General features: G+C 37.7%; 1 long non-coding RNA gene across 1 annotated transcript; it reads right to left on the bottom strand.

Moving 5' to 3' along the window:
* Window positions 1–2,964: 2,964 nt before the first annotated feature.
* LOC145720351 (uncharacterized) lies at window positions 2,965–9,566 on the bottom strand. The gene is made up of 4 exons (XR_014143269.1): window positions 9,434–9,566; window positions 7,000–7,079; window positions 4,779–4,926; window positions 2,965–3,527 (listed from the first exon to the last, which is right to left on the bottom strand). It is a non-coding gene; the product is annotated as an uncharacterized LOC145720351 (long non-coding RNA).
* Window positions 9,567–21,599: the final 12,033 nt, after the last annotated feature.

Genomic DNA, 21,599 nt, shown 5'->3' with positions numbered 1-21,599 from the left:
CTTAATCCATACCCACTGCAATCAAATACTCTCTTTAGTAATTCATGGATGGCCTTGCGTTTTTAGGTTCTGAATTTGGGGCCTTATAAGACAAATTTGTACTTCACCTTGTTTTTTCAGTACTATGAGTCAAAAAATTTTAATGAGTACAACTCTATATATTAACTCTCTATATTAAGATTTTCTTAATATGCAAGATTCCTATTTGGCAGCTAGCTACATGGCATGTTAAAGGCTGAACTTAAAATGCCGTAGCTTGTCAGAATGAGTTTGCTCTCTCTGCCCTCTTTACGACATTCAGGCTGATAAAGAAGTCTCTCATGTCAATGAGAATACCAGCTCAGTTATGGAATTTATAACATTATTTGCTTTGAATCAAAGATCATTTGATTGGCCCTGGCATTCTGGCTATTGGCTGGGCTCCTCCTAAATTGTCCTTGTTTATTTTAAAATCTTGAATAACAGGAAATCAATGGACTCTGTTGAAATAAGTAAAAGGCAAAAATTCTTTTTGTGTGAAAGTCCATTGGGCCTTTGAAGACATAACATAATTGACATGTGAGTCACCGCTGTGAATGAGTTTATGATGTATCATTATGATTTTACCTTTAATCACTAATTTTTTTATGTGAGACAATTGTACTTACGTTAAAACCGTTCTAAAATTTCAAAACTCTGTGTACCTTTGTGCTTATTTTAGATTAGATCCCATATCTGATTATTCTTGCTTAGATTAGGACAACATGCCAAGACAGGACACCCAGAAACTTTCTAACAGAATTATGTATTTTGTTATGAGATTTACATGAAAGTTGAGAGATACCATTTAAGAAGTTTAGAATAATTAGCAAAAATTTCACTCTTATTTAAAATAGGAGTTGGTCCATTTGGTAAGTCATGAAGGTTACTTAAAAGTGAGAAGAATATAAATAGTCATTTGACTTCTTATTTTTCCAGGTTTGTTACATAAATGTGTACTCAGTTAGTGCATTTAGACTTTAATATACATTTAGGATAGCCCAGGTATCTTGTTAAACAACAATTTGTGATTTGGTAGGCTAGGACCTGAGATTCAGCCTTTCTATTAAGCACTAGATTCTGTTGCTGACAGTTCCTGAATCAATCTATTCATGCCTCCCACAGAGTAAGAATTCAATAAAGGCTGATTTTAACTGAATTCATGAAAATTGATTTCCTGAGGCCATGCTATAACTTTGTCCTTCTTGTATTTATTGAACAAATATATCGAGCGCCTACTCTGTTCCAGACACTGGTAGGCACGCGGTATGCACGGCGAGAAAACCAGATCCATAGCAACTCTTACAGGCCATGGTAGTGAGAACCAACTGAATGCCCGTCCTGCCCTTGCCCTGGCTTCAGAGTCCTTTGGGGAAGGCAAATATTAAAGAAAGAAATGCATACGCATACATAGCATTACAAATCATGGCACATGCAATGAACAGTATAATGAAAGAAACTGACGGGGGAGGGGTGGGCAGAAGCAGATTTGAAAGATGCCTAAGTGTTAACCACATGAGGAAGGAGAAATGCATTTCAGGCAGGAGGAGGGAGGATTTGGGCAGTGACCCTAAGGTGCAAAAGAGTTTAGCTTCCTGGTGAAACCTTATTTTTGTCTTTATCTTTAGATGGCCAGTGTTAACTAAAACAGAGAGAAAGAGTAGAAGGGGCAAAGAAGTGGGTCATAATTGAGTACCACCTACCTAACTGATTGTCAAAAAATCTTTCTGAGAGTAAAAGAATGCATTCTTAATAATTACTTTAAAACAATTAGGTATAAACCAAAGGGTAGGGTAACCACCCTAGTACAGGCAGGCAGGTTGGGAGTTTTGGTTTTGGTTTTTCCTCCTATGGAAAGAACTCCTGGTCATGGGAATGACATAATCCCACTTACGATTTAGAAGATCACTCTAAGGTGCCTCATTAGCGCAGTAGGTAGCACGTCAGTCTCATGAAAGATCACTCTAGAAGCTATGGGAGTGTGACAGTGAAATCAAAGTCTTTTTACTTGGTTTCCAAACATGTTTGGTTTGCTTCAGAAGAAGCAGTGTCAAAAAGATAGAACATGAATTGGAGAAAGACCAAGGTCATATTTTAATTTTGTCCGTTAATTTGTTTCATGTGGTTACATGAGATTTAATTACTATAAAGGCGTATGAAGTTAAATGGTTTCCATTTGTTTAATTATAAGTGCCTAAGCACCAAGGAAGAAATTCCCAAAAAGAACTTTAAGATCTTTGGGCTATCAAGGGTTACATACATAAATTCAAAGAATTTTTATTGATGGGAAAGTAAATATTATGAACAAGATACGATTGAAAAAAAGAACTTGGAAAAAAATATCAGGTGTACATGTTAGTTTGAGGCACAGAAGTAGAGGTTCACAGAAATGATGTTCCTCCCACGTATGTGACCACCCGAAAATTAAAATACCTCACACAGATGATATAGAGAGACCTCGGGGGTACCTTAAAACAACTAACTCAGTGCCACCAACTTTCTCTACATTCCTTCTCTTCAAGAAGTGATTTTAATATACTTTGTTTTAGTGCTTTTACATACTAAAATCATTTATATATCTAAAGTGATTTTATGTGCTTCGTTCTGTGATCTCAACTATAAAAAACTGAATATTTCACCACTTTGAACCTTTTACAGTATTCACATCATAAATCTTTCTCGTACACCCTTATCTCCTATCCCCACAAAACTCCCTTAGAGAAATTTCCCACACGGTGCTTGGTTATATGTGCTGAAGCATTGAAAGGGGAGGGAAAAGATTAAGGAAGGTTGTGGGACTGGAGCTAGAGCAGAAAGGGAAGGAAGGAGGGATGAGGAAGGGATGGAGGGAGGAAGAGGGAGCAGAGGAAGAGATATTGAGAGGAAGAAAGTGAGGAGAAAGAGGAGAAGGGAGGGCAGGGGAGGAGAGGGAGGAGACGGAGGGGAGGAGATTGAAATAAAGAAGAAGGAAGGAGGAAGCAGAAAAATAAGAATTAATGAGTTGGTTGAAATAGAAGAATACAAAGATTACAGTCATACCACTCACTGGTGACCCAAGCCTGATTTTTAAAAATTATCTATCTATCTATCTATCTATCTATCTATCTATCTATCTATCTATCTATCATCATCTATCTATCTATCTATCCATCCATCTACTGGGCAATAGATTTTTTTTTTTAAATCATCCTATTTCGGGAAGAAACACATGAAGAGAAGACTGAATTCTGCCCCAAAGTCTCCAAGTTTCTCATTTTTTTTTTTTATTCCTTCCACAACCAAGGAAATTCTGAGCCACCCAACTGGACAGAGTTAGTCTTGTTTCTCAGAATCACAAGTTCTTGTTGCCCTTGGAACATGTGGCTCTTAATCAACAGGCTTGTAGGAGCAGTCCACCTCAGTGCTGGAGAGCGACTTCCCAGGCTTGCTCTCTTTTGGACAGTTTGGCGGACAGCCACTCCATCTAGACATGCTGGCGGAATTCAGCTGAATACGAGATAGTCTCTTCTCTTGTTTTCATCAATGGAAGAAACAAAATCAATCTTTCTTATTAGTACTTTTTTTTTTTAACAATTTATGATCAGCACTGTTTATTTGCTCTTCTGATTACCTTTTAAAAAACATGCTTGGAAAGGCTGTGCTAAATGAGTTCTTCCAGGTCCTGAGATATTCCAAATGCATGTATACATTAAAACATTGTTTCCATACATGAACGAAATCTAGATTTGGACCTATAAAATCCTTCTGATAATAATTCAATTTTGGAGATAGATCTGGAGCCGTAAAGAAAGTTTCAAAATTTTTTCTATTATCAACATTAATGTCTGATGACTGATCAAGGAAGCATGCTCAGATTCGTTGATTAAACTTAAAACATAAAAAAAAATATGCTGCAACCATTGATTCACGTTCATGAGGGAGGGAGCATTTGGGCACTGTTCTAATGTCATCAGAATTTATATTCATCTGACATACATTTATACAGTCACATTAATCATTAAAATCTTCAGTGCTTCTGAACTACTTGGTAAATACCTGCTCCTCTGAGCCCCTGATGCCCCAGCTGCACTGTCCACTCTTTCAAAATCTTTGCACTATCTAGAAAAAAAAGATTTTTCATTTCCTTCCCAACCTTTCTAAATAGAAGACCGCAATGCCAACAATGCACAAAGCTCTTCTATTGCAATGATTCTTCTACTTTCATCACCCTGTGAACTGTGGTGTGTCAGACCCTCCCCCAGAGCCAAGCTAGTTTCTGGCAGCGATTTGGTTGCTGGGGGAACCCAGTCACTCTCAGGACACTGAGGACTGTTCATGTACCCCAGGAGCCTGGTGTGTGTACATGGGTGTGGGAGGGAGGTCATTCAAAGGCCCCACTGCTTCCTTTCCTCCCTCTTCCCCAACCCCTCACTGCACGCCCTCTGCTGCCCGTTGACTCATTCATTCTCCATGACCCATCGCCTCCTCTGGAAGCAGTCCATGTTCTCCCCGCCTTCCCATTTCCTCTGCCTGCAGCTCTCAGCGCAGAAATGCTTTCCTAAAGAGTTGAGTGATATCACATCCTTTTCCAAACTGTTTATCTTATCCCCAGCTCATGCTACACCCAGTAAGCTTAATTCCCTTTGTTTGAGAGATGTCCTTAACATTTGTTACGGAACCAAACTTATTTTAAATGCATTCTGACATCTTTGCTACTGAAAATAGTTCTCTGAAGAATGCTTAAGATAAAGAAAATGAAGTAGGTACTCTTATCCACCCACCGTCATTTATCTCTCTGATGAGTAAAGATTTTCACTGCTTCTGTTTGCCCCAAGAGGGGTACGCCTGTGGAAAACAAGGCTGCTCAGGTATCTCGGGTAATTAATGCCTCTCCTTCAGCATGTAATGGCTGGACACCCACTGTAGTCCCTGGAAAAATAAAGGCCATTTTCTGATATTAAGTAGTTTTATGAGACAATATATATATTTTTGAGACAATATATTTAAAAATTTTTTTAAAACTATAACTTTTTATATTTGTTGCAAAAAACAATTGAACACAGAAGCAGACAAGGAAAAAAAAATTACCCTTAATGTAACCACCCAAGGATAAGCAAGGTTAACTTTGGGGACCACTTAGATCACATTTTCCAAATGAGTTTCTATGTTCTCATCTGGGTAGGTGGAGCTAGAAATGGGGGTGGAGATGAGAGAAGGACAATTATGACCAATGGCACCAAAGTATTTCTAAGTGGGTGGTAGGAGGCATACATCATTTCCTTGTCCATGCGAGGTGTCACAGCTGCCTCTGTAGAGAGTGGAGTAGGAAGGTAGAGGTGAAAGCAGAGGAGTGTATGTGATCCAAACTCTCCCATCCCTACATTCCCCTGGACACTTCCTCAAATGGTCAGAAAAGTCAAAGAATAAAATTTAATACAACTCACTATATTAAGTAATTCACCAAGTCTCTTCTGGGAATACATGAACCTGGTTCTCCTTGTGGATGTGACATGATCATGGATTATTAACTTGGATACCGAATGGATCATAGACCTTTCTATGCAGTTGAACCTGGGTGGCTGGATATGTCTGTAACTCTGCTTTTTCACAGATGACACAATTCCATGCAATTATTAGTCCTGCTTTATGATTGTTCTTAAGGGCTCCTAGGGAAATATATTATGCCCGAAAACGATTCTAGCCTCAAGGGACTTTGCATTTGCTATTCCCTCTGCCTTGAACAATGTCCTCCTAAATCTTATTTCCTCATCATTCATCCATGCTCAAATGCATACCAAAGAGAACTTCCCAGACCCTTTCAGTATACAGTAGCCATGGTCACCCCACCCCTCTCGAACTCATTTCAAATGTTTTACCAACATTTGAAAGTACTGCCTTTATTTATACTTGTTTATTGTCTGTGTCCCTACATTACAAGAAGAGTGGGGACCTACTATGTCGAGTTCACTGCTCATCTCCAATGTCTAGAGAAGCACCTGGCACATGGTGCTTTTAAATATATTTATATTAAATAAATATTCATTAAATAATGAATGAGTGAAACAATATATGATACATTATACTAATAAAATAATTTCACTGAAAGCAGTGAATAAATCTTAAATGTTTGCAACTCTCTAGTCACTTGAATGCTGAAGCAAACAAAAGTAGAAAATTCTGGGTGAGCATATATGTGGATTACCCAGAAGATGAGTAGGTTCCGAGGGTTCTCTTTCATCTGCTTACTCATTTCCTTTCCCCAGATCCTCTTAATTTACACATGTGAAAACACTTGTACACTGTGATGTACTTTATAAACATAAGTGTTTTTATTTTTATTTCCAAGAGTCACCTTACGTTTGTCCTGCATCTTTGTTGAAGAGGACAACGATGGTTATGTTGGGGAGAACTGGAAGGCATAAATTGTCCAAAGGTACAGCACACGGAAGGGAACTGACCTTCACCGGATCAGGGGCAATCAGATCAGGGGCAATCACAGGTCTCAAAACAATCCTATGAAATACTCCTTGACATCTCCATTTGTCAGATGAGGAAACTGAGATTAAAAGAGTTTTGAGGGGCGCCTGGGTGGCTCAGTCATTAAGAGTCTGCCTTTGGCTCAGGTCATAATCCCAGGATCCTGGGATCGAGTCCCACATCTGGCTCTCTGCTCAGCGGGGAGCCTGCTTCTCCCTCTCCCTCTGCCCCTGCTGTGTTCCTTCTCTCTCTCTCTCTCTGTCAAATAAATAAATAAAATCTTAAAAAAAAAAGGTGTTGCATAGCCTGTTCAAATCATATAACATAACTAAAGCTAGTTTTGATTCCAAAGTTAATGTTTTCTGCTATTTCATGATGCTCCAGGATGGCAATGGTGTGTGAAAAAGGAGGCCCACTCTGTTACCACCGTTCCTCTCCTTACACCACATTATGTACAGTATCTAAACATGATGGCTTGTAACAATGCAATTCCTTGAATTATAGAGGAAAATGTCGATCACTTACTTCTTCTGGCATTTCATGAATGTGCCTCTCTCCCTGAGCTCTCATTTCCACTGTGCCTTTGACTTAATTTATGATCACCACTGGGAAGAAGAAAAGGAAGAAGGAAAAGGAGAAGAAGAGGGAGGAAGGAAAGGACAGAAGGAAGAAAGCAAATAGATTAAGGCTCTGGGCACCAGGGTTCTGACTATCATTTTTAAAAAAATCTTTTTGGCCTGTTTTATATAGACATCTATATCTCTTATTGTAGAAAATGAGAGATAGATACATCTATCTATCTATCATCTATCTATCTATCTATCTATCTATCTATCTATCTATCTATCTATCATCTCTCATTTCCTCCATGTATATCTTGCACCAAAATATCTGGCTCAACATAGATCTAGATTTTGTGTTTTTTCTCTCACCACAAATATCACTCTCCATACAATTTCTGGCCTCCAATTTGCTTTTTATGGTCTTGTTGAACAACCTTTAACAGTGAGATTTTTTTGCCGTCTTTGTAACTATTTGTAGGAAATACTCGTATCTTTGAATAAGGTCAGGGAGAAGTTGGGATATGGAAGTGGAAAGGGTAAGATAGGAGGAGAAGAGAAGATGCTGAAGCTCAGTTTTAAATGAAAAACTTTGGAAAGACGTACAGTAACCTCACCACTACTTATAACTTAGCCCTCAATCAGGAGGACTATTACTTAAATGGGGCAGGGACATCTTGTGTTCCCTCTCTCGCTGTGTCTCTCTCTGTCAAATAAATAAATAAAATCTTTAAAAAAAAAAAAAAAGAAGAAGAAGAAGAAGAAAGCATCTAAGAAAAAAAGTAATGTTTGAGTGCTTACAAGTAGTCTTTGCTTTATTTTAGTTAACTTTCACGATAATCTATTGAGGAACACTAACACCACCATTCTGGAGACAAGTAAATTGAGGCAGTCAAAGATTAAATAACTTACCAAGTTATATATGTAGTAAGTAAAAATACCAAGATTCTAAAACAGACTGCTACCCAGAAGCCAGGCTCTTAAACCGTACTCAATAATGCTCGTATTATTTGATACTTATTCTTTTATTCTGTATTCTTTTATTTTATTTTTTAAAACCATGCTGTTTATTAGAGCTCCAGACCTTATTCATCTTATTTTTTTTTTAAAGATTTTATTTATTTGACAGAGAGAGAGAGGGAACACAAGCAGGGGGAGTGGGAGAGGGAGAAGCGGGCTTCCCGCGGAGTAGGGAGCCCGATGCAGGGCTTGATCCCAGGACCCTGGGATCATGACCTGAGCCGAGGGCAGACGCTTAATGACTGAGCCACCCAGACGCCCCCCTTATTCATCTTATAACTGAAAGCTTGTATCCTTTGACCTACATCTCCCCATTTCCCCCATTCCCCCCACCCTTTAGCAACTACTCTATTTCTGTTCTACTCTACTCTATTTCTGAGTTCAGCTTTTTTAGATTCTGCAAATAAATGAAATCATACAGCATTTGTCTTTTTCTGTCTGACTTATTCTACTTAGCATAATGCACCTCAAGGTCCATCCATGTTGTCATTTGCAAAATAGGATTTTCTTCCATTGCATGTATTTATAATATATATATATGCGTGTGGGTATATATCTATATATAGATAGATATATACACACTGATATACATTACATACTTTCTTTATCCATTTATCTATCAGTGGACCCTTGGGTTCTTTCCATGTCTTGGCTTATGTGCTGTACTAAATGTGGGCAGTGGAGATACCTCTTCAAAATAGTGATTTCATTTCTTTTGGATATATATCTAAGAGTGGGATTGTTGGATCATATGGTAGCTCTATTTTTAGTTTTTTGGGAAACCCCCATACTCTTTTCCATAGTGGCTGCACCAACTTACACTCCCACCAATGGTGCACAAGGGATCCCTTTTCTCCACATCCTTGCCAACACCTGCTACCTGTTGTGTGTTTGCTAATTATCATTCTAATAGGTATGAAATGATATCCCATTGAGGTTTTGATTTGCATTTCCCTGATGATTAGTAATATTCTATATTATTTAAATAAATATATATATTAAAGAAGAATAAGGAATATAAGCCTCCCCCCTTTTAAGTAGGCTCCATGCCCAGCATGGAACCCAATGTGGGGCTTGACCTCATCACCCTGAGATCAAGACCTGAGCTGAAATCAAGAGTTGGATGCTTAACCAACTGAGCTACCCAGGCACCCTGGAGCAGAAGCCCTTCTAATTGTTAGATCCTTCCATCAAGAATCAAGATACCTTTTTTTTTCTTGACTAAAAATTATCTCCGTCAACACTTTAGCCAAAAGCTCAAGCTTCCTCTCTAATAATATTAAAGAATTTTAAGTTAGAAAGTTCTACAGAGGTCAGACAATTCTGTGTCCACTGAAGATTGATCAAATCTTTTAACCTGAGTTAAGTAAGTATCATACCTGCAGTCTGAATTTGGTCTTTTCTCATTCTTCTCATTCACACTTTGATATTGTGATAAAAGTTCTGGTTTTAAAGAGTCTGATGCTCCATCCCAAAGCCATATTCCAGGCTACTGTAGGGAAGAGAAACCAGTTCACAGAGTACATAATGAGTCCCTAAGTTATCAAGAGCTGGTTGTAATAACCTAAGAATAGCATGTAACTCACTTCCAAGTCGTTGGTGTTAGCTCTATAGTGCTGACAACAGGGAAGGTAAACAGTCAACACAGGGCTGTGACTCAGACAGAATACACGGTATGTTTATAGAAAGCCAAGTCTAGCTCTTTCTTTGTATCCCACATAGTTCCTCCTTATGCTGAGCTCCTTTTGAAGTCAATTAAAGCTCTGTGATAGAAATGCATTAAGAAACATGTAGAAGAAAACAATAAATGTGACAGTAAGTGGTTTAAACAACAATCATTTGGGGATAAAATCATTATGTCTAATTAGGAATCTATCTCAAATAATTTACTAACATCATGCAGGTGACAATTAGACTAAAGCTAGAGAATGGATGCCCAGGTGTTCTTTCTTTTTTACCAAGTTCTTTATATAATTACATGTATGTTATAAATATGCTTTTGTTTGATATTTATAATAAATTTTGAAATAACATGGAAATATTTGATAATAAAAATGGAAAAATGTATCACATCACAGTTCCCATTTAAAGATACATGGATACATTTTAATTCTGTCCTTTTGCATTTCATTGTCTGCATTATTAAGCTTTCTTGTCTATTGCCCTAAAATATCACTTAAAATTAATTACAGCTGGCAAACAAATTTACTTACACTTGAAAATGTGAACAATTTGTATGATAATAGAATGTTGATCTTTTATTTGATTTAAAAACAAAATCTAAAATTCATAACCATATGCCAGATGAAAAAATCCTAAAAGCTTTCACAGAGATAAATGAAAGGCAGTTAGAAGAATCATCCTGATGATGCTGGACTTCTCAGCAGCAACACTGAGCGTTAGAAGGCAATGAGGCAGTGACTATAATGTTCTGAGTAGAATAATTTGAACCCAGCCTTTGATACGCAGCCAACTATCAACCATATGTAAAAGAAAATACATTTTAAGGTGTATGAGAACCCAGACGACTAACAGCTCACACACCCTATGTCAAAAAAGTTTATTTGAGGAGATACTCCAGGACAGGAAAAAAAAAAAAAAAAGTGAAAGAACATGAAAGGGAATGACAGGTGGCGCAAGAGAGGAGTGGCTGGGAAGACGACCCACAAAGGCTGGAAGGAAATTCAACTGAAGGACACTTTGAGATAGACTGAAGGACAGAGATGCCTGGAAGATTCTTCTTTGAGCAGCAGAATTTAAATGACCTCTTTCTCCACAGATGCAATATATGGCTTGAGTCTATAAAGCTGCGAATGCTACGTATGAACTGTCAATTTTTAAATCATCTGTATAAAAAGCAAAGTGATGTTAACTATCGTAATGGAACAAGATGTTGGAGTTACAAAATGGAGTAAGATGAATGTAATAAAATAACCATCGGAAAGAAACTAGGAAGTGAAAAGTAAAGAAGTGAAAAGAGTAAAGTGAACTTATTCCTAAGTTTTGTTTTGAGGGAGTCAATATTTTCTATGTGAAGGCGATACATCCAAAGCAGCGTTTTCAGTATTTTGTCTAAAGTCATAAGGCAAGTGAATGAGAAAAATACAATTATAACTCGCCAAAGTTTGGGGACCAAGTGAAACTGAGAGGCAGTGTTAATTATATTTCTCCTCCTTCTCTGGTAAAACCAAGCAATGTGTAAAACAGATGAAGTGGAGAATAGAATTACCACAAAGCGATAATAACTGTCAGAAGAACCGAAAGCAAATGGACACCAGGGATTGCATCTGAGAAATGGGACAGTGCAGAGTGGTAGGGGAGGCTGAAGGCCCTTCCAAATTATTTTGTGCACACTTTTACTCTTGATTGATTTAACTGTGTCTGATGATTACTTTGAAATTTTAAGGATGAAATGAATAATACAACTTGTTTAAAACTCTGTGGTTTAGTCTGTACATTTTACTCATTGACATTCCAAAAAAGAATTTAAGGAGACTCAGTTCCATGAGTTTGGGGTTTTATATTTATTAAAAGTTTTTTTCTTTCATCAGCAAAGCATTGAATTTGTTTTGCTTTGGACATCTCGAGTATATGAGACGTCAAAGGGGAAACGTCCTTAAAACAAATACCTGGTTATTATCAGGTGGCTATAAGGTGCCATGTTCCTGATTTAGGGGCTGTCAGAGAATGACCCCCTCATTGCCCTCCCCCACCGCCGGCACTCCTGCGCGGAGCAGAAGGAAGACCAACGCTGGATGACGCATGCCTAAGCCTTCCCGTGCAGGATATGCCAACATTCCTCATTATTCTGGACCATTCCCAGTATTATTCGCTACTAACATTTGCCCTTTTCATGTTGAAACCCTGAAGACTGTTCTCTTCAGCTCACACTGTAGAAGTCATTCTTGGATTCCTTCTACAAAGCTTTTCTGAATAATGTTAGAGGCTTCCAACTGCAGGTTCGGAATCCCTGAGCCGTGTGTCATTTGCAAAAGTACACAGACTGAGAACACTTAAACGCATGAAGGGTGCTACATATGTGAAGGTCTGCGGAATGACTCATGTGTATAACGCTGCCACACAGCCACAGTTCTGGGGAGGGAACAGCCTTTCTCAAAACAGGAGGGAACAAAGCAGGATGTCACCAAGGATCCCGTGCAGAGGTGTGCCACCCGAAGCCTGGGCTTCGGTTTCCCGTCTGTTTCCGTGGCTCCTAACAAAGAAAAGAGGAAACAGAAGACGAGTATTTGTTGCTCTAGGAATGAGCCATCATGTGTGTCTGAAGAGTTAGATCTCTTTCATCCTAACTTTAAGACTGCTGACAGTGGCCCAGTCAGCTCATAGACAGGGCGCTGTCAACAGCTAGTCCCCAGCTCCTGATTAGATGCAGGCCTTTGCAAATGCTGTTCGCCTTGCCTGGAACACGACAATTCTCCTCACCCCACTCCCACAATAAACTTATATACACCGTCACCTACTTGTCATCCTACCAGTCCGACCCATCCATCCCAGATGTCATTTCCCCCAGGAAGGCTTGTTGGATCTCCCAAGTCTGTGCTACCCACGTTCCCACACTATGTCGATCTCAGGGTATCATGTCACTTCCTTAGTCATTTCCTCAGGCCACCTATCACAGGGCATTGTCATTATCTGCTTCTCATCTGTATCTGTTTTGGTACTATAAGCTGTTTAAAGGACTGTCTTGTTCATTTTTGGATCCCTAGAGCTTATCACAGTGTCTGGGATATAGTAGGTAACATATAACAATATGTAATATATAGTAACACTTAACAGGTGATAGATGTGCCATGGGTGAATGAATAACCTGTAGGCTCAGGACACCATCGTGGACATTCTTGAAGGACAAACTTGACTTTCAGAGGTGTTCTGACCAAACTTGCCCAGTGAGGTGGAAATCCAGATGTCAGTTTAGTAATTTACAGTAAGAATGATGGTTGTCGAGGTGCCTGGTTGCAGGAATTTCTTCAGCCTGCAGTGACTTTGGACAACTAGGAAGGGTGACAACTTCTAATCAGGAAGTTGCAAGAGCATTAAGATGAGATGAGATGAGTGAGATGGATAGATCTATTTTTTCACTAATGAGGTGCCAGCAACCAGAATAAAAGAGATGGACTCCTTGAGCCCAAGAAGATCTTTTCCGGGAATGTGTTTGGATGGATAAAGCCAACTTTAACCTTCTTAGATCTCACTTCTGATTGGCACATTTGTCCTTTAATTTTATGAAAACAGTCGATGTCTTGTAGGTCTATGAGCCATTTTGATCTTTTAGACTTATTTCACATATATCTCTGTTCTCTTCACATCACATATCTGCTCTATTAGTTATTATAAACTCAGAGGTCAATTTATTTCTAGGTTCTTTTACATTATGGTATCATCAGCATTTGAGTTTATCAAGGAATCAGTTTCCATTTTAAAAATGTTTGATAAGCACCTACGGTACGCCTAATGCTGTGCTAGCCATTACATGTAATAGGGATTAAATGCACGGGCTTTGGGTCAAAGTGACGTAGGTTTGGATCCCACCTCTATGAAATAAACATGTGACCTCGAGCAAGTTATTTGAACCCTCGATTTCCTCATCTGTTACATGGGGATGGTAACATTTATTTAAAGGATTTTATGAAGGTCAAATGAGGTGACTCTCAATAAATGTTAACTAAATTATATGATAATGTTTACAATTTAAAAGTACTCATTTCTGTCAGAGGTCCCTCTTACTGTAAAGGAAAGGGAAACCCAAATTAAAAGTTTCAGAATTAGTAATCAATTATGAGGTGTTTTTTTTTTTAAGTGTAGAAAACATTTAATGGATTTCTGTTCTTATCTCAGGTACTGTATACAATAATATATAATATTATTTACAGAAAACATCCAACATATATAAAGTTATGCTAGGAATTAAGGGTGATGAACAGCTGAAGAGAATACATCCCTTCTCCTATTCTTGCAAATTATCCATGTTGGATATAGTTAATTCTCATTCTAGGTAGATTTTCAAGTATCTGTTTCACTTAATTCGGTAATCATATTAAATTAATCACTACACAGTTTTCTTATGTGAAAAAAATCATTTAAAAATGATACAAGTTCATTCAAAATGTTACTTTGGCAACTGTGAAATAAAGATAGTAACTTGATGTTCTTGACTTGTTTACTAAGCACTTTCATTTGTTCCTTTAACTAACACTGATTGAGCTCTTAACCTGCTTCAAGCAGAGTTCTAGCTGAGAAAGAGAAAAGCAGCCCCTGACATCCAGAAGCTGGTCTAGGACTATCACCTTGGCCTTGATGTTCTCCTGTTGAACATAAACAATTTCACAGAACAACATCAGACAAGGCCACTCGGTGGTCATGACGGATTATGGTAAAAGCAAGACCAGTCCATAATTATGTCTGAGCACAGACAAAACACAGACACTGTCCAAGCCACAACAGTGACCAAATCTCTTGACTAGTATGGGTGACTGCTGATTCTCTAATAATTATAGCTTTAGCCACTCTACTTCTATAAGAGATCGATTAAGATACCCAATGGTAAAATTATGCCCATGTCTCATGGTATCCAATCCAGAGCAAAATATCGTTCCTTCAACCCTCCCCCAAATTACCTAATACAAGCTCAAATTCTGTATGACCTTTCTCACACTTAATCCACCATATCTCTTCCTGAGAAACCCACAGTTCCCCAGGGTGTACATTCTTCCTCACTGCGACTTGTCCAGCTGTGGTCCTGGTGGTCTTTGGCTGGAGGGCATTGACATAAAAGGGACTATCATAACAAGTACAAAGGAGTTGAATGATTAACGGGTCATTTAGTATTGTGCCCAGCTGCATATATCAGAAAACCTTAAACAATAGCCCGCTTAAAAAAGACAAGGTTTCTCTCTATATAAAAGAACTTTGCAGGTAAAGAATATAGGGTGATGTCAGGGATTTGGACTCTTTCTGTCTTTCTCTTCCGCCACTCTAGCACATGCCTTCCAGATTCAGGGGTGGTTCATGGTCCATTATGACTGCTGGAGATGCAGCTAAGTGTCCATAGTCCAGGCCACTGGAAAGGAGTAAAGGGAGAGGGATGATGGGAGTGTCTCCTACCTTCATCAGCTCCCTTCAAGAAGCCTTCCAAGAAAGCCTACACATCACTTCTGCTTACAACTCACCAGACCTCACCGGTAGAACTAAGTCACATGGCCAGCTTTATCTTCAAGGAAACCTAGGAAATTCTATGTTTAGCTGGGCTCATTGCCAGTCTGAATACTACTACCAGGGTTCTACTAAGGGAAAATGATGAGAATGGATGTTAAGTAGAGTTTATGATGAAATTATTGACGTAGTACTTTGGATTGAAAAAATAGCTCTCTCTTTTACTTTGGTGTCAGTTGGGTTAGTTTATGGTGAAAAAGAAATTTCACTTACAAGCCATGTATCTACAGCAGAAATGGCCCGGTTCTGGAGGAAATTATGGTATGACGACATTACACGGCAGGAAATTATCAGACAGCTAATAAAGGAAAAGAAAAGAAAAGTGAGGTAAGGATCATTCTACATAGATTTTAGATGTTTAAAAACAAGAAACGCTCAGGGGGCCTGGGTGGAACAGTCGGTTAAGCACCCAATTCTTGGTTTCAGCTTAGGTCATGATCTCAGGGTTGTGAGATTGAGCCCCATGTCAGAGTCTGCTTGAGATTCTCTCTCCCTCCGCCCCTCCCACTCATGCTCTCCCTCTCTCTTTCTAAAATAAATAAATAAATCATTAAAAAAAAAAAAAAAACAAATGCTCTAGAAATGTCATATTCTTGGAATCAGCAGTGTAAGCTATTTGAAACAAGGCCTTAAAATAACAGAGCTCACTCTTGTTGCCTCATCATTCCAAAATTTTTGAATTCTTACAGACTTATCTGCCACAGTAAGCAGAGGTTCTCAAGTTATGAAATCAGTATTTCAATAAATATCAAATTAAATCAAATAAATATAAAAAAATCAATTAAATATAAATATATTTATAAATAAATATAAATCTCTGTCCACAAATATGCACTGGAAAATTTTTCATTGCAATGCCTCGTACTTTCCTCATTGGTCTCAATATGAACAACAACAACAACAACAATAATAACCCATAACGTATTTTGAATAATCATGAAAGGTCAGATACTGTTCCAAGTATTTTACATGCATCATTTAAACCTCACAAGAACTCTATGATTTAGTTACTGTTACTATCATCATCTCTATTTTTAGAGATGAGAAACTAGAGCCATAAAGTATTTAATTTATCCTAGTTGGTAAGGGGAAGAGCTGTATTAAAATCCAGTAGTCTCAACCTCACATGCTAAGGCCTTAACCACCTCACTCTATCTTCTCCCCCCGTGGGGCAAAGGACAGCACAGACTTGGGTACAATTTACCAGGGTACAAAAGGTGGGGGGGCCTGGGAAGCACAGGGCCAAGTGATCATTTTCTTTCAAAAGTGACATCCTTCCTGGAAAAACTGATGTAATTGATTATAGAAATCGTGTGAAGTCAATTTTCTTAGGAAATCATCTTGCCTAGATTGGGGTTTTTAACTTAAAAAAAAATAGAAGAAATACCCAATCTTTGTACATATATTAGGACTCCAGGTAAGCAATTATTTCTTCAACCAAAGATAAACACTGTTAACACTTTTCATATATTCTCAGAATGTTTCTATGCACATATATCTGCATATACACATTCATATATAATATGTACATAAATATTTATAAATACATTATTAAGAGTTTCACACTGTACATACTGTTTTGTTAATGTTTTACCTAACAGTTATCATATGTTTTAAATGTTAATAATATATGTTTATAAAATTTTCCTTTCTTTTCTTGTTTTACTCTTAAAAATAATGGAGTCTTTAAAAATGTAGACTTGCTCTTATATGGTTCTCTTTCCTCCTGTGCACGCGTGCTTCTGTGTGTGTGTTACACTTCAAAAATCTATGAATGTGGAAATAAAGTTAGACTTTCAGGTTTTTCCCAGGAAAATGCCATTGAAAGTAAGCATTTTGTGCAGATTGAAATACTGTTGTAAGGAAAATAAAAATGAAGCATATTTCGTAAATCAGGATAAGCATATCCTCAAATGTCCAAATTGGGCAAACGTATAAACACAAGAATTTGTAAAAATTCTTATATCCTTCACTTTGTGATGGTTAAAATAACTTTAAAAGTACAAGCTGCGTGGCTTTTCCCAAAGACATAATTTTAGGCAAAATATGTCTTCAAAGTTTTTATTTCTTTCTATTTCAGTACATGTAAGAATCTTACTAAACACCATTTTTGAGATAGGGACATTTGACCAAATTTCTATTTCTTTAAAAATTTTTTCTATGATAGCTCTCCCTCACCATTACGTCAGGATTAGCTCAGGCCAGTTATACTGTTGAAAAGCCAAGTATTTCTGTAGACTCACACAAGGTCATGCTTGGGAATCCCGAAATCACCTAGCAATTTGATATTAAAAGTATGTTGTTGCAATGTCTCAAGATAACAACTTGAGAAGTGACCAAAATTAATGATTTTTGGAATTCCTATGGAAGGAAACAAAGCTAGGAGTGAAATTACATCTGCATATGGCAAAATCATTTGGGGGTACATAAATACAGGTTTAAGACAAAAATACTGATTTCAGGGTCCTGGCTGGCTCAGTCAGAGGGCAGTCTTGATCTCGAGGTTGTGAGTTCGAGCCCCACGTGGGGTAGAGAGATTACGTAAATAAATAAAACTAAAATCTATCTAGCTATATCTATAGATACAGATAGAGAGAGAGATTCCAGGAAGAATACTGAGGGACACACTTCATGTTTATAAAATTTATAACTGTATTTTGAATTTACCTTTTTCTATGAGTTCTACATGTGTCTGTTCTTTTTCATATGAACTTACAATTTTTTGTTTTTTAATTCTGGCCACGTAATTTCAGCACACACATGCAAAGAGCTCTGGGAAGCATGGCTTCCAAAGGCCAGTTTCTCTGTGGCTTAACCTATCCTTACTTAGGACAGGCTGTACAGGGGTGGTTTATTCAACTAATTAGTAATTTCTTCACCTATGAAATTTTAAAATGGCTATTCTCATTGAACTTGAAACAAAAGCTTGTTGTGTTCATGGGAAAATAGAGCAAAATCTATATATAGCCCAGCTTTGCTAAAAATATAGGAACATTTAAAGAAACTATTTAAATTCATAACAAGAATACATCAACCATGGATCATTGATAATAGGATCATGTAATTCTTAGAGGTATGCATATGCTGTCAATTTTTAAGTAACAATAGGGCAGTTAGGAACATTCAGCAGCTACGAAAAAGTGGTCTTCATACAATATTGAATGTACAATAACTGGAGTGATAAATTATAAAATAAAATACAAGAAAATTAAAAAAAAGAAATGCACTAAAGATTAAGCATATACAAAATGTTTTTGGAAATAACTAAAAAGATCAAGGATATAATTATTTAATGACTATAACTGGTAGTCCGTAAAAATCTTTCATAGTACTCTGACTACTTCAACCATCTGACTTCAATTTATTAATTTCTAAAATAATAAAGTGCCAAATATTAATCTGAAATCCTAAATTCATAAAGAATTAATAGAACACTAAAATTTGACATGCTTCTTAATTCAGTGTTTGATGGTGGCAGACATCCTGTTTTCTGATCTTACTACATTCAGACTGAAGGTAGTGAGATTCTACAAATAATTTGGTATAGATATGATGCCATTTATGTGACAAATTGGTTTCTGAAAATGATATGCAAAGTAGATTTTTTCTTTTTCACATGTTCAGATGTGTTTTTATTACACTAGTTTCATATTTAAAGGAATTGTATTTGAATCAGTTTGTAACATGAGTTCCTCAGAGATAAATGTCTTCATTACACTTACTCATATGCTTCCTGTTGAAATTCATTTCTCCATCTTTCATATTTTCAGCAAAATTTCCATATACATGAACATGCAGTCCCACCAGTTTACAACCTTTCTAAATGTACCTTGGCTTTTTTCACTTATGTATCCCCTAGTGGAGTAGTTCTTTTTTTTTTTTAAGATTTTATTTATTTATTTGACAGAAGGAGGGAATGAGAGAGGGCATGGCGGGGGAGGGGCAGAGGGAGAGGGAGAAGCGGGCTTCCCCCTGAGGGGCTCCATCCCAGGACTCTGAGATCAAGACCTGAGCGAAAGGCAGATGCTTAACTGACTGAGCATTAAAATGACCATGATGTAATACTTACTGAGACCTGGCCCTCTCTGTAAAAACTCAAAATCAATTATACAAACAAAAACATAATTATTCTTTGGTTCTATAGCACACCTTTTAGCAGAGTCAAAGTGAGTTTGTTTCCACTATACATATAAAATATTATCAGGATCCAGATACGAGGCTTCAAAGTGAGTGCCTAGCTAGGAGCATTTGCCCACAGGGCTGCCCTTAACCTATTAGTAGGTGTGGGAACCACCAATTTTTCAAGATAGAGAATAGCTTTTCTACTTGAATTTCTTGAAACTGTTCTTCCTTGTCTCAGCTTAGCATACAGAATGTAAAAGTATCCTACATGACATGGAATTGGTGTCCTTCTCGTGCATATATTCCAGAATGCTGTGAGTCATCAAGGGGTGCTGCATTGTGATGTAATTATGATGACGCCCCATGGTACCCTATGATGAACCATAAAATGTTCAAAATGGTCAGTGTTAATGTGAAGGAGGTATAAAGTTCATGGGCTTGAAAATATTGAAGGAGATTATTTCACTTGCTCTGTGAGTAGCTCCGTTTATAAGAGTCACTTGGTTCTTCGATGTGATTAATGCAATGTAACTATCATAATGCCAAAGTTAATAATACAAGTTACCATTTATTGAGCACTTCATGTACACTAGGTTTTGTGTTACTTGTTCATGTATCTTATTTCATTTGATCTGCTTAACAGCAGGTAGGTATCTAATTCTATTTTCAGATGAGGAACCTGAGTCTTTCAAATATTAAGTGATTGTGTGGTGGAATTTGTATATGAAAACCCAACTGGTTTGAATTGAAAGCTCATACTATAATGCTATGTTACATCCCACACCAACATAAATCGTCACCCTCTCCATTTCCAATTGGAAAAAGACTAAGCCATTTCCGGTGTCAAGAGCTCACTTTCACTTCACACAAAGTGACCCATTTCTGATGACAGATGTGCATGACTTACCTTCATCTCAGTGAAGAGGAAAGAATAAGGGAAAGGGAAGGATCAGTCATCATTTATTTTCTCTCTTTACTGCCCCCACCCCTGCATAAAAAATAAAACAAGTGGATCACACAAATATACTCTCGACAAATGTTGAATAGGAGAGAAGGCATGAGGAGTGACTGTTTATTTCATCCTACTAAATGTATGGTATTATTTAGCCTACTCACCTCCATACTTTTCAACTCATTAAAAAGTAAGTAGTTTTTAAAAAGTTGCGCAGAATTAGGATAGATGCACTGTGATCCACATTCCTAAAAAGGCTGTTTTACTGGAAGAATCCAGGAAGAGAGATGTATCTTCAGGACAAGGAACCAGTTACAGAAAGAGAACAATGCTTTTTTTCTCTTCAAGTCAAGAAAAATCCAATTCTGGAGTTGTGTCTACATCAAAGTGAGTCGAATTGAGCAGCTCCCTCCCTCTTCATTTTATCTTCTTTGTCTGGATGAATTGCTCTACCAGATTCTAACTGGGCCCTCAAAGCTAGCCATTTTATCTTAGGATTTGAGTTGCACAGGGTTGGGCATCACCTTCATTTAAATGTCAAAACTGCCCAGTAGAGGTTATTCCTTAGGATCAAGTATTGTTCTACCCAGAAGCTCTCTTTTCAGAGATCAGGTTAGGCTAAATTCCTTTATCAGAATGGAGAGAGGTTTTAGAGTCAGATGAACTTGAATTTAAATCCATCTGGCTTCTGCCATGACCAGCTGTGTCAAGTCCTCCTTGTAATATAGGGGAAATGATACTTAACCAGCAAGGTTACTGAGTGAGATGGTGCAGGTATTATTTTTGTGTATAGTTTAGCAACAATACATGGTCAGTGAATCCGAATTTTGATGAGGACGCTGGAACACAAATAAATGGGAGGGGAGGTGCTTTGAAATTCTGGCCACTTTCCAGGAGTGGGTAGAAAAGCCCTCTTGGTTGAGATAAGGCCCCATCATAAATAGAGCAGCTCCTCATTAGGAGGCGCTCTCTCTTGTCATTTAACGAACTTCATTATCCTTGTTAAAGACGTCGGGCTCTCATTCAATGTTAAGTCACTCTTGGTCTTAAAGTACTTTTTACATCTTAATATGGAAGTTTTCTAATTAACCCCTGTAACTGGTAGTATTCGGATCAACCAGAGTATATACGGAGGTTTTTCAGATGGTTCGAAAAAGTGGGACTTTTGACTGTCAGGTACTAGCTCTCGAACTGTACTCCCACTTTCGAATACGGAGCGGGTGTGTTTTCAGCTTGCAGCTAGG

This window comes from Leptonychotes weddellii, chromosome 2 (genome assembly GCF_054177405.1).
Source record: "Leptonychotes weddellii isolate Sample4059 chromosome 2, ASM5417740v2, whole genome shotgun sequence".
NCBI classification, from domain to species: domain Eukaryota; kingdom Metazoa; phylum Chordata; class Mammalia; order Carnivora; family Phocidae; genus Leptonychotes; species Leptonychotes weddellii.
The sequence above is the reverse complement of the archived record's forward strand: the minus strand, read 5'-3'. Positions and strand labels throughout refer to the sequence as shown.